The sequence below is a fragment of the Danio rerio genome, chromosome 17 (assembly GCF_049306965.1).
Source record: "Danio rerio strain Tuebingen ecotype United States chromosome 17, GRCz12tu, whole genome shotgun sequence".
NCBI lineage: Eukaryota > Metazoa > Chordata > Actinopteri > Cypriniformes > Danionidae > Danio > Danio rerio.
Window position 1 is genome coordinate 21,244,970 of NC_133192.1, and position 15,065 is coordinate 21,260,034.

The 15,065-nt window shown below is 36.3% G+C and overlaps 1 protein-coding gene across 3 annotated transcripts in view; it reads right to left on the minus strand.

Annotated features, from left to right (window-relative positions):
* chrm3a (cholinergic receptor, muscarinic 3a) overlaps nucleotides 1–12,695 on the minus strand; it is a 131,929-nt gene extending 119,234 nt beyond the window's left edge. For all 3 annotated transcript variants that reach the window (XM_068218847.2, XM_021473088.3, XM_073928385.1), the window contains exon 1: nucleotides 12,503–12,695. The gene's annotated coding sequence lies outside the window, so the exon portion shown is untranslated. The remainder of the gene's footprint in view (nucleotides 1–12,502) is intronic.
* Between the last annotated feature and the right edge of the window lie 2,370 nt (nucleotides 12,696–15,065).

Genomic DNA, 15,065 nt, shown 5'->3' on the forward strand with positions numbered 1-15,065 from the left:
AACACAAGGGAAGGAAAGCCAGACCTTGCACACTTGGAAGTGACAAACTAGATCTCATATTCACATTTCATCAATCTGGTAACTAGTAAATAGAAAGGTAGACAAAACACAGGCATAAAATTTAATAGCAGAGTGTAGCAGCTCAAAGCTTTTGTTCTGACAGTTTACATGATGTAAATGCTCATGTTGTTGACAGCATTCAAACAGCCTTGAATGTCCACCAACATAATCATTAAAGGGTTTGTTCAGCCAAAAATTAAAGATATGTCATCATTTACTCAACCTAATGTTGTTCCATCAACCCGATTCATTTGTTCATCTTCAGAACAAATGTTTTGGATAAAAATGGAGAGCTCCCTCATCCTCCTTAACAACTATTGTCCTGACTTCACAAAGTCCAGAAAGGTAAAAACATTCTCAAAACAGTCAATGTGTCTTCAGTGTTTATATCAGAATATTATTGAGCTACGAGAATACTTCTTGTGCACATGAAACAAAAATAACAACTTAATTCAACTGTTTTTTTTCCTCGACACACAGCACATACTGACATTGAGGAGAACAAACATTGATAATATTCAAGCTTGTTTTGATAGCAAGTATAAACAATCATTTATTGGGAGTGGGCCGGCATAATTTTCTGACTGTATGATAACCTTGGTCTTAAATAAGTTTTTTTTAAATGTCTCAGTAAAAATAAAAAACTTTTTTCCCTATTGAACACTGATGACATTAAATATATATTATATGACTTCTGCTGTCTTCATTAGTTTCAAAAACACAGATTTCTTTACAATATATGAAAAGAAAACACTTAAAAAATCTTTACATATACAGTTCAAGCCAGAATTATTTGAACACATTGTAAAATATCAGAAATGTTGTTTTGGTCAATCTGAAACGCCTTAACCATTTCAGTATTAGTGTTATTATATTATTAAAGACCTCCAGAACTGTCAAGAGCGTCTGCGCTCTGCCTCTCACACCTTCAAACGCCACCATGTGTTCATTGCATATCGGCGTCATCTTCTGAGATTAAAAACACGTCGTTATTTACTCAACCTAATGTCATTTCAGCAACCCGATACATTCATTAATCTTTAGAACACAAATATTTTGGATAAAGACGGAGAGCTCCCTCATCCTCCTTAAATAATTATTGTCCCAACTTGTTCAAGGTCCAGAAAGGTAAAAACATCCTCAAAACATTCATTGTCTTCAGTGGTTATATCAAAATATTATTGAGCTACGAGAATTTATTATTTATTAAAGTCATTAAATAAAGAAAAGATTCTTGCAGCTTTTACTGCCAAAGCAAAGTCCGTTTTTACTTTTGATATTTGGAGCCAGTTAATCAGGAAGTGACAATTTGTTGTTGTTCTCTTTTGACTCTAGGATGAAAACGCTGCTTTTGTCACACATCTTTTATGTGATATTCCTGTTTTGCACATCAAGTTAATTTATATTTTTGGATGGAAACATATCTAATGACATTGCATATTAATACCAAATGGGAACAAGGCCTTTACCTTCAATAAAGAGAAATGCTCAGTGTGCTATTAAGCCTTAAACTCAATAATTTAAACAAACATGCAACACTCTAAAATCTTTTTAAAAAGGTGTCTCTGGGACAATACTGTATGTTTTCAAAAACTACACATCGAAGTACCCTAAATTATATAAAAGTGTCAATCCTGAAATTTTTAAGTATTAACATGTACCTTTGGGTTTCCAACCCTTTAGTTACAAATGTGAACCTTTTGAAAAGTCACTGCCCCAGTGACCTTTATTTCTGAGAGTGAACACTGTGCAGTTGATATGTTTTGTTTTTGTGTTTAACTTGTCATTATTCTATTAGCCAGAGTGCTAGATGGAAGCAAAATTTTTTTGAGTTTTATATAAAAAGGAAAAGGCAAAGGAAAATATGTCAGTGTAACACTTTCTGAAGAAGGAAGCAACCTAGTGATACGTGCTCTATAAGGTGACAGCCACTGAGATAGGTTAGACCTCCACAAAATCGGTACAGTTCACAGAAAAGACACCTTGTCAACGTTCATTCTTTTATTCGCTAGGCATTTTCCCCCAAGGGTCCCCTGTGGAGGCCATCTTGGTGAAAGCTTTCATGTTTTCTAGTGTGTATCCTCCACCTCACAGCCTCGCGCAGAGAGGGGTGGGGGGGTCACTTTTCTCTGTCGGCTTGCTTATAAAGCTCAATTCACTTCTGGACGTCCCTAAGGGATATAACACTAGAGTCTGAGGAGTAAATAATATATTAGAAGCAAAATCTGTCAATTTCTGCTAAATGTCTGCCTCTGCCTTGCAAGATTCAGCCAAACAAGACATGAGTTAAATATATAATTAAAAATAAAGTTGAAAGTATATTTTAGACCAACTGCTGGAGGGTCCTGTTTAGAGCCAGTTCACTTTGCTGCAGTCTTTTTTGATGGGAAGTTGTAAATCATTCTACAGTGGCAGAATGGCAGTTGTCAAGATGTCTTAAGTAATTGTACAGCATTTTCACCTGGACCTTCAGTCACTTTGCTTTGTTTGTGTTTTTGGAGGCTTCTGAATGTCAACTTGAGGGATCCAGTTCTATAAGGCCAACAGCTTACCAACCAATCTTTCCACCCATTGTCAGTCATACAATGGATTAGTTTTGAAAACCCAGCCAACCCAACTCCTTTTCCTTCTGTACAATAAATGGCTCTGGCAACTCTCTTTGAGCGAGAACAATGATCAGGTTGGACATTTTTCTGTGGTTTTGACAGTGAACAATGACCTTCATTGAGCTCCATCTTATTCAAGCTAAACAAAAAGCCAGGCAAAAATTAAACCCACAGTATACAGTACCAATTTTGTCAATGGTGCTTGTCCCATTTAGCAAATACTAGCTTAATCCCAGTATTTGTTAATTAATGTTTTCCTTCCTAAAATGATAAACAAACTCATACGATAAGACTGCAGTCATATGAATACCTTAACTATGCCTTATATAAAGTTGATTGATGAATGGTGACTCACATCATGTGAATCTACTTTAACTGTTTGTATTGTGAAAGCACTAAAATTATGAAATCTACATCATAGATAATATACTAAATCTTAAGTCTTGAGAAATAGTGAGATTTTAGTATATGTGTGTGACATCCCTTACTATAACAGAGTTGAGTAGAGAGAAAAAAATGACTAAGAATTGTGTAAACCTAAATCACAGACTAAAAGAAGCCCCCAAAAAACAACAAGCTCTCAGGGTGGTCAATCATTGTGTCTACAGAATCAGCTTGATTGACAATACCAACTGATTGTTTTTGTGTCAGTGTGACTGCTTACATTAAAAAACTCAAGAGGTTTAAAAACACTAGGGTGAATTCTGAAGTCACTTTGCTGTTCCAGTTTCCTTAAGTGGTGTATTCACTGTACATAGACTGTAAATTAAATAAGACTTTAGTCACAGTGCTAACTACAAATTCAAAGTCCATATGTAATTCGTATAGTAAATCTGCTAGGTGGGAGTCACTACATTCTTGTATCACCTCTGGATTATATTTGTCAAAAGAACTCTTAATACGAGGGATTATAAAGCAGCAATCCTCAGTGCTAATGGGGATTGTGTCAGAGTTACTGCCTCAGTGCTGCTATAAGCTACATATTAGTACAACAGAGTTGAATGCGTAAATCCAACCTCATTAAACAGTGCCTGGAGAATGACAAACAATAAAAAACATAAAAACTTCCTTTGGGTGTGAACTCAATTTTTGACAAAGGTTAAATCAATAATATTTGGTGACACAGGTGGTGGATATATAAACCCTCCTGGGAATATTCATTTTTCAGTTTTCTACATTGTGTAACTCTTTAGAAAAGTTCAATCTTTTGAAAAAGATTTCTTGAGCAATTAAAAACAGAGTTTTGATGATCTTAGATTACTAAATTAAACTAAAACATGAAAGAAATGTAGTTTCTCATCAATGAGCGGATTAAAAAAGCACCTATTTTACCCCTTTCACAAGATCTAAGATAAGCCTTTGGTGTATCCATAAGGTGTCTGTAAAGTTTTAGCTCAAAATACCTATCAGATTATTTATCTGAGTATACTGTAGCTGTTTTTGTAGTTTGTGGCTTTAAATGAAAATAAGCTGCTTCTCCCCGCCCATCATTCCCCCGTAAGAGTCTGCTTCTCATCATGCGTTATGTCAGATAAACAGCAGCCAGTGATAAAGACAGACATGGATGAAGCTGAAATACAGCTCATTAGTCAAAAAATTTAAGTACGTTTATTTGATATATTTGTGATAAAGTCTTTCTGAAACAACAAGTCACACATGCCATTTGCAGTACTAACACATATCCGCGTATTTACTGACACTATGCATTACAGCGATTTTACTGTCTTTATTACAAACATGCTTTGTTTTAAAAATGTTTTAAACTTATAAAAATCACAGAGAGCTGGAACAGATATTTTAATCCCAGTTTATTTGCAAAAACAATAGACACGTATATCGTATACATTTTATTATAGAAACATGCCTCAGGGCCTCAAAAACACTGGGATTTGGGTCTTATTTTATAGTTTGGAAATCTGATAAGAAAGAGACTTGTTGGGTTTATATCACTCCAATATGACAGTGGACACACTATAAATACACACAGTTCTGTCCAACAGCTTACAAACCTTGATTTCAATCATAGGTGTCTGCAGTGTTTTGTTCACACAAAAATGAATATGATGTTATTACCTACCCTCATGTCATTCCAAGCCTCCAAATCTGGGCAGTCACTTACATTGTAAAATTTAAAGGAACAGGTAGCCTCGTACTCATTTAGATGTGCAATGAATGACCCAATACTATATAAATGATAAAGACAAACACTAATAGTACTCAGTTATGTAACATTAAATATAGCACTGCCATGTATCATCCAAACTAAATCCAATTGAAAGGTGAGTCTAAACCCAGTTGCCCAAATGCTTTGGATATTTATTGTATCAGTAACTGTAGTAGTAGTAGTATCTGACCACGAAAAGACAACGAGAAATGCAGTGAGTGATAGCCTACAAACTAAACCCCCTACATTTTTATAGCCTTTAGGCTAGATATCAGCACAGGTATTAAGGAGCCTGAGGTAACAAAAGGATAGACTGAACTGGTTTATTTTCATGATACTACCTACCAGCCAAACACAGCTCTGAATGACGTTTCATAAACATGATTATCATCCCCATATTTTTGGAAATGCCTTTAAAGCATGACAGCCATCTAATCACATTCCAAGGAGAGGACATGCCGTCCAGCAGCACGCCACTGTGTTTGCTAGCGGCAGCACATTCAGGTATTTGACATTGGGGAGGTCTGGGAAGACTACAGGAGCCAAGAAGGTGCAACTCTACCATTGAATACAAATGAAATGAGTTCACTTTTGATTTATTGCACATCAATGTGACCCTAGCTGGCCCTGTCACACCTTGATTGGTTTAATCCATTAATTTACTTCATTCTGCCAGAAGACTTTCGTGAAGGATAAACCCATTCGACTAACATAATCATTCAATTAACATGCTCAGCTAATCAGCACTATTTTGATTTTAAATACTTTTAGCACTACTGGGCTCACAAGACTTTCGACTTCCCTCAAGAGACATAAAAAACTTCCAGGATGCCTAACAGGATGCCTAGCTGTATCTTTTAATAGCCTTATCGGGGTGGTGAAGCATACACCCCTTAATAAATCATTTTAAAATGATGTTTGCCTAATGATAATAAATTAATGAGGTGTGACTGACAGAAAGAAAGACAGGTAGGTAGTTTGTGGAAGTGTTTGTTTGTTCTGCTTGTGCTACGTAATATTTAGTGCTCAGAGGTCACGTTAGTCTTTCTCATTGTCCCTCATTTTGACGGAGAGAGGGTTGTAAAATTTGTCATAACCTATTATTGATTGTTATTTAATTTGCAGACTTTTTGATTTCATTCATATTTTAATGATGAACTTGAACAACGAGCATATAGGCTAAGTTATTTATTTATTTATTTGACAAATAAACAAAAACTTCTATCTGCCTTAACTCATATCTTTCTCCTGCGTTGACCTGAACTGGGTGCTTGCCTGAGCGTAGTCAAACGTATCAAGTGAGTCTTCTCGCGACCAAAAACCGGATTTACTAGCGCCACTTTAGCCAGCGTTTTGTAGTTAGGAAACATTTCTCCAAAGGCTGTGATCAGAACTAAGTTTGCTGGATTCTCTGAATGTGGGATTTCCCGATCTTGCAAGCACTCGTTTCACTGGAAAAAAATACAGCACGCGCTCCTTCTGCACCAGTCAAGAGCATCTGGATGCAGCCTTGATGCAAGCTAAGATTGCATTACTCAGCGATGCAAAGTCAGACACAATGCACTCAATGGAGTGAGTGACATCACTGTGATGGGTAGGGTTATGGGGTGGGGTTAGCCAAGCGCATAAAAAAAGCATTGGATGCAGCTCAGATTGCACTGCACCGAGTCTGCAGCCAGACCCCTCTTCTCTGAGTCTGGTAGTGCTCACAACGCACTCCAATGCTCCCCAGATAGCAAAATACACTCGGGCCAGTTTCGGGCTAGATTCTCGCCTGCCGGAGATTACCCCTCGGCCCGACTCCGGCTGCAGAGTCAATTGGGCCAGATGCGGCGGCTGTAAGCGAGCCGACGCTGCCGCATCAGAGCCAAAATCAGCCCGCGAGTAATGTTCCCTTAGGCTTTGAGTCTTCATATACCTTCATATAAAACCTTTTGGTATTACATTGGTACTTGATACATGGTATTACAACCATTTGAGTTGATATAACAGCAAACGCAGGCTATAACGTAAACACAAAGTGTAGGCACTGCGTTTAACCTTTAAATAAAATGCAAACAGCATACATATCCTATACCAAAAATAATTAAACAAAGGACAAAATAAATAATAATAAACGTTTATTGATTGCAAGAAACATATAATACTAAAAATGAATAAATTATTTTGTAGTGCACAAGAACATCAATATAAAAACAATAAACCTGACCTCCTTGCTATCTGCCGCTTAGATCGTATTTTTGTCTGTTTGTTCTTCATCGTCCACTGCATCACTTCCTCTTTTTTCACCTTTATTTTAATATCACAACTATTTGGCCTTTTAAAGAAGCTATTCACTCAGCTGCTGTGACATTTTTGCAACTGTACGCAGCGGTGACAAAGAGGAGACAAAACAAGGGCAATCGCCATCAGCTGGACAGGAGTGGGAATTACAGTTAGCTACAAATAACAATAGATCACCCTCAGCATAATACGTCAAAATGACGGATCACCTTCAGATTTTTCCGTCACTGCTGAAAAAAATCTGTCAATGACAGAAAATATTCGGTTAACGCGACCTCTGATAGTGCTCGACATACAGGAGTACACCACTCACGAATCTCTCATTTACAGTAAATTAATACTTTCTAAAGGAAGCTTTACAACATTATTTTTGTACAAAGAGAAAATATTCAGTGAGCGGCAGTTCTGTAGGAGTAAATGTCTTGTTGATGTCAGAGGTCATAGAAGAATGGCCAGACTGGTTCCAGCTGATAGAATGGCAACAGTAACTCAAATAACTACTCGTTACAACCGAGGTATGCAGAAGAGCATCTCTGAACATACAACACATCCAACCTTGAGGCGGATGGGCTACAACAGCAGAAGACCACACTGGGTGTTTGGATGATAGGATCAGAATTTGGCATCAACAACATGAAAGCATGGATCCATCCTGCCTTGTATCAACGGTTTAAGCTGGTGGTTGTGGTGTAATGCTGTGGGGGAAATTTTCTTGACACACTTTGGGCCTATTAGTACCAATTGAGCATCAAGTCAATGCCACAGCCTACCTGAGTATTGTTGCTGACCATGTCCATTCCTTTATGACAACAGTGTACCTATCTTCTGATGGCTACATCCAGCAGGATAATGTGCCATGTCATAAAGAAAATCATCTCAGACTGGTTTCTTACACATGACAAGGAGTTCACTGTACTCAAATGGCCTTCACAGTCAACCAAAACTCAATCCAATAGAGCACCTTTGGGATGTGGTGGAACGGGAGATTCACATCATGGATGTGCAGCCAACAAATCTGCAGCGACTGTGTGAGGCTATCATGTCAATATAGACCAAAATATATATAATACATATTTCCAGTAGCTTGTTGTATCCATGCCACGAAGAATTTAGGCAGTTCTGAAGGCAAAATGAACCCCAGTAAGGTGTAACTTATAAAGAGGCCAGTGAGTGTATATTACCTATATTCAATTTCATTATTCACCTATATCTATTTTTCAAAATGGGTTGTACTCATTTATGCTGAGCACTGTAACACTGTTGCAAAAGTGTTTAAAACAGACAGACGATCTGAGATTTATGCACTTTGAATGTCTTAGTAAAGTCTAATCTGGTGGCTGTGAAGTCCGTGAAAGCATCTTGTCCAGAATATGTGTGTTAGAGAAAGCGACAAGGAAGAGTGTGTGCATGTGTGTGTTCATATTGTAAGCATGAGACTGAGGACAAAGAAAGTACAATGAAAGAGAAAGAATGAAGAGAAATGGATTCTGTAAGAAAGACAGGTCGGCCTGAATTTTTAAGGCTCGCTTCACTTCTTAGGTGTTTTAAATCCTTTCATATAAGGGCATAGCGCACTCCGCATCATCTCTCTTCCCTCCTTCCTTTAATCTGATCCTCTGGCCAATTCTCTCACGCAGACATAGGCACACACAATCTGAATCTCTTTTTCCAAAGACAGGAATGGACACTATGTTCTTCGTGACCGTTTCCACACTCTAACTGCAGAAGAGCACAGATAAGACCAAATACATTAAACATGAGGCGGTCTTATCGCTATTTGACACGAGGATGCACCTGTGAGTTAAAAGCAATGGACAAATCAAAATGCATAAAACATTTTGTTCTCTGTTTATTGGCATTTGCATTATTGAACGAGAGGTTCTTCTGCGAAACAATGCTCAAAGTGATTACCTTATAAATAAAACCAGTAATCTAAACTGGGGTGACTGGAACTAGTCATTACACTGGAGATATTTCATCTTGCAAGTTGTCATTTGTTTTATGTTATATTGTACAGCTTTGTGATATAAAATTGATATAATTTTAACATTTTGACAATAGAATCAATACTGATATCCATATAATATATAGCATGTCAAGTCACACATGAGCTAAAGCTTGCAGGTAGGGAAAGATACATGGAGTTAAATCAGTGCAAATGCCATTATGCAACATTATGATCCTGCTCTCCATACTGTTTGTCGAGACTGTCGACTTGTAATTAAAATGTAAATAATGTTCAGTTCCATGTATATAACAGTATTTTGCTTCATAAGACCATAGTGTATCATCAGAGCATAGGCAGTATTTATGACATGTATTTCAAATACAAATATTAAATACAAATTAGCATTTTTGTATTCGATAGAGTTGATGAAAATGGCTAAATATTTTGTATTAAAATACTTTAGTGTCTTGTATTTTTAAAATACTGTAAAATACTTTGTAGGAAGTGACATAATTAAAATGCACCCTCTGATTGGTGCTTTGGACATTGACTCTTCAATTTAAAGAAGGACTGGAAAAAATGTTTTGGAGAATGAGCATCCTGTACAAATAATAGCAGTGTTTGGATGGACTGCTGATGCCAAATGTAAAAATTAAATCATAAAAATTATTCCTACAAAGACGATTTCTACAATATTTTATTGAGTGTTTCATAAGTCATTTCAGATGCAAAAAAAAATTCATTGAAAAAAATCTGTATACAAAAAATTTAAATGAACTCTTAATTTATCACCCTTTTAATATATTAAGAGGTTGAATTATCATTATACTGAGATGATGGCAATTTTACCCATCACCGAATGGGTGAAAACAGTTATGGTACTTTGTTCTGACTTGTTATCTGCATTAAAATGGTTTAAACAGTAAGAGGTCATCTTCAAGACAGGACTTTCTCTATGAATTGTATACAAAATATTTACAAAACATACCAAAAAACATTACATTTTATACCTCCTCGTGTACAGCAGGAGTAGAGGTGAATGAGGCGGTAGAAAAGCTAAAAGTTGGTCAGAGAAAAGCTGTTGTTAGGTACAATGGTGAAGGTATTAATCGAAAAAAGCCTATTGATAGAAGGTTTGAAAATAAATATCACGCTTTTTTGTAAAAATATTTTGTCAAGGACATAGATTCGCTCTTGACATTGGTGGGGACATACATTCAAAGAGCGCATGCATTGAACAAAATGTTTTCGCGTTATCAAAAACATGAATAAAGTACTCAACATTATAAAACAAACACTTTATAATATAAATAAATTAATATCGTCCCATGCTGCAAATGTCAATTTACATGATTTTACTGCAATCTGGCTTTGAGGAGGTATGAATAAAGAGAAATTTAAGAAAGGTGTGTGACAAAACTGAATTTGGATTAATTGCACAGCCTTTGTTAATAGTAATATAGTGAGCTCATAGCAAACTTGACTTTAACCCTTTGTGTACAAGTAGGTTACTAAGGGTTGACGGAGCATTATTTTATTTTGAAGTCAATAAAATTATTAGTAGGGACATTTCAGCAATTGGTGGATATTGGTGGGGATACATCCCCTCCATTCATGCTAATTCTGTGCCTTGTATTTTGTGATTCTAAAATACAAAATACTGTATTTTATTTTGATACAGGTTGTGGCTGCTTTATTTTGTAGTTTATTTTGATACACTTAAACTTAGGGTATTTGGCATTTTATTTTAAAATACTTTTTAATGTATTTATGCTCAACATTGATCAGAGCCCAATAGGTATAAATTTTGTTTTACTTCAATGTAACTTATGAATCTCTAAGTGCCAGTAGCTATCAACTTTTGCATTTCATCACCAAGGACCAAGTTTTTAGCCTAGAACATGTTTTAATGTTCTGCTGAAGAAAATACTAACTAGCCTGGGGTACGTTAAAAAAAAATTATTTGAACTACCCTTTTAACATTAAATGTATTTTTCAGTATTGTATTTTGTTGATAATATACTTTATATTGGCAAAAATACCTTGAAAATAAGTCAAAACGCTAGCCAGTAAACTAGTCATGACTAAAAAAAAAACACAGAAAATGCATCGCATTTAAAAAAAATGTAATCGGTTATGCACAATATTTTCACAGTCTATGACAATGACACACAACCTGTTGATAGTGCAGACTGACTGTCCTCCATTCTTAAGGGAGTTTGCACTGGCTGACATCTCATTAATGTCAGAACATTCCAGCACTACACCCCCGCCCTCCGTTTCCATCAGCTCCATCTTCCAAACCTCGCGACCCTGAGCGCAAAGGCGCGTGCGAACTTTCACAGCATTTAAGGGAGGTTTCAGAGCTATTTTGTGCCACTTTTTCTCGCTTTCGGATTCCCCGAAACAAACAAAACACACGAGGATGATGAGCACGTCTGACACTCCAGTCATTATAACACATCAGTCACGTCTCCCCCGCGAGCTCGTTCATCAGCACAGAGATGCGCGCGCGTAATGCAAATGAGACCACAAGCTCGCCAAATGGAAAATAAAAAAAAATTTTTATAAATCTACACGCTTTTAATTATATTAACGCCAAGCATCACGACATAACTTCTAAAATGTTCTGCAATGTGTTCGTTTAAGTCAGTAATATACTTTGGAATCAGGACAGGAGGTACAATATTACCAAAGTGATTTAAAGAATACTATGGTAATGCACAGAATTTGTATTTGTTTATTTATTTTTAGTTCTTTTCCTTTGTTTTGATCATACTCCTTCAAATGTCTCTACCTACAGTAAATATTTCACAGGTGCACGTGCAGGTGTTTGAAAAATATTATTTATGGGTTACCAAACGACATAGCGCGTTTCCAGATTTGATTTCAATAGACTGAACCCAAATATTCACTTTCACCTCGTTCTCCCAGTTCATTAAAGTTGCTCCAAAAGATCCAGTGCAGGAGAGAGCCGTACAAATGACTCTGACCGTCGTGGAAACAAGTTTGAACGATTCAATCCAATGAACCGACTCTAAAGATCCAATCGCGATGACAGCATTGCTTCCAAACAGGAGACAGCAAACAAGGGCATGATTTGATTCGAGAATATTTAGTTTACAGTCAAACAATTTAGCGTTTGTCAACGCCAGCCGTTACATAATCAACAAAATATCGAGTTTCAAAAACTAGCAACAGTACTTTGGATAGCTTGCAACAGTGCGATACAACCCAGCACACATTTTGTAAATAATGAAGAAAAAGCCAAAGCACATTCGTGTGAATAAACATTTACTCAGTTGCAGAAAGCCACTTAACAATTATCATTAACTGTAGAAAATGTAAGTTAACTAAAATAATTATAAAACTGCCAAATAAAAAAACGAATTCAATTGCATGCATAAATCTATTGAAAACTGACATTTTAGCATTGCTTACCTTACTAGCCAGAGTTCACAGAAAGGTAAAAGATGCTCTTTTGAAAGAACTAGTTCTACTCAGTCCTCTGCTGTTTAGTAGATCCACTAAAAGCGCACGGTTCCTCTCTAGAAACGCACGGCTTGTCCTCGACCGTCCGGATATTTGTGTGTCGGTGCCGCGTATCGCCCTGGTCACTAATTGCCAGGCCACTGGAATCTCCCGGAGCGCACGAGAGGAAGGTTCTCCCGGCACGCGCGTCTGATTGGCTAGACTGTCGGTGACGCACCAGCAGGTGGCAGAGCGTTCATATATAAGAAGAATTCAGACAGACACATTCATAAACTACATTGACTTGTTGAATAGGGTCTGCTAGAAAGGCAAGAATTGCTTTTACAACGGCAAATACATCTAGGATAAATATAAAAAAAGAGCTGCACTTAAGTAACAGGTATATATTATTTTAGAAATGTTATTGTTTAACTTTATTTTCCACTTATTAAATGTCATTCTGTCTTCTTGTGTTCATGTTTACCCTGAGCTCATGTAAACCACAAAAAAATAATTGAGTGTTTGTTTGTGCACACTTAAAGAATGATGCTGATTTTCACTCAGCTTTTAGTCTACACTAAGGGAAACAATATTTATTGACCATTTAAGATTTATTGGGTGTAGTTTTAATGCATTTTTTCCCACAATTATTTTATTTATTTATTTTTATTTTTTGCATAACCAAGTAAAACCTTTTTCTAATATGAACTCAGACACATATGAACACATACTCATATGAACTGAAAGAAATGTAAAACTTCCATCAGAATTATCTTCTGATGCAAACGGCTTTGACTTTATCAAATTGACACTATTTTGAATTAAAAGATGATCGATTATTTATGAGTCATGTAGTTTGTAACTGAATTCAATGAGACAAGAAACAATTTGCCATCATATGCATGCATTTATTTGAGTTTTATAATCAAATTATTATTATTTCAGAACTGTTGAAATTGGTTTGAAAAATATTTCAATTGTTTTTCTTTGTTGTTGTTTTTTACTTCAAATACATCACAACATTTTACTAATTTAATAAGTTTAAATAAAATTAAGTATTACAAAAAAACATCAAGAAGAAAAACTAAACTAGCAACAGACAAAACTCTTGTTTTACCCAATATATTTAATATATTTAAATATTATAATAACATTTAAAATGTGGAATTTATGGAACATACTTTATTTGTTTAAGAGTAGGACAATAATTATGCTGTATTTCAGTGCTAATTCATTTAGTTTGCTTTCTGTTTTCTTCCTGTTTTTGTAACCGGTCTGTTCAACTGATTATGATGCATTTATTTATTTTAATGTAAGGCTGAGACCAGCTTTAACAAGAAATAGAGATTTTAAATTAGTTTGTTTCATTTCTCTTTTTCACATTATGACAAATACGAACTAATTAGCTGGCACACTCAGAGAACAGCTGTAAGAGGTTGCTTTTAATGATGCCCAATTAAAAGAATATTCCATTATTTCACTGTTTGTCTTTTGTGTTCAGAGCATGTTAGAGATTATAAACATATGGACCCCTACAGCTTAACTAGAGTACAATGCAACATTTACACAAATATGCAGCTGTCCTACTACTGATTTAATGTGAAAAAAGTATCCAAGAAGGAAATTAAATGTTAAAATAGCTTATAGGGAAGGTAATGACTTGCTGTGATTAGTTTGCAATGGGATATTGTACGGTTTTATGTCATCCATTGCAACACCATAAAAAAAAAGGAAAAACACTCACCGGTAACTTTATTAGGTACACTTGTCAAACTGCTCATAAACCCACATTTCTCATCAGCCAATCACATGGCAGCAACTTGATGCACTTAGACATGTAGACATGGTCAACACAATCTGCTGCAGTTCAAACCGAGCATCAGAATGGGGAATACAGGTGATTTAAGTGACTTTGAACGTGACAAGGTTGTTGATGCCAAACGGGCTGGTCTGAGTAATTCAGAAGCTGCTGATCTACTGGGATTTTCAAGCCAACCATCTCTAGGGTTTACAGAGGAGGGTCCGACAAACAAAAAATATCCACTCAGCAGCAGTTCTCTGGGTGCAAATGCCTTGTTGATGCCAGATGAGAATTGCCAGACTGGTTCCAGCTAATAGAAAGGCAACAGTAACTCAAATAACCACTCGTTACAACTGAGTAACGCAGAAGAGCATCTTTAAATACACAACACGTCAACCCTAGAGGTGAATGGGCTACAGCAGCAGAAGATCAGACCGAGTGCCACTCCTGTTAGCTAAGAACAGGAAACTGAGGCTACAATTTGCACACCAAAACTGGACAATACATGATTGGAAAAACATTGCCTGGTCTGATGAGTCTCAATTTCTGCTGCAACATTTGGATGGTAAAGTCAAAATTTGGCGTCAACAACATGAAAGCTAAGGTTCAGGCTGCTGGTGGTGGTGTAATTGTGTGGAAGATATTTTCTTGGCAGACTTTGAGCCCATTAGTACCAATTGAGCATTGTGTCAATGTCACAGCCTACCTGAGAATTGTTGCTAAACATGTCCA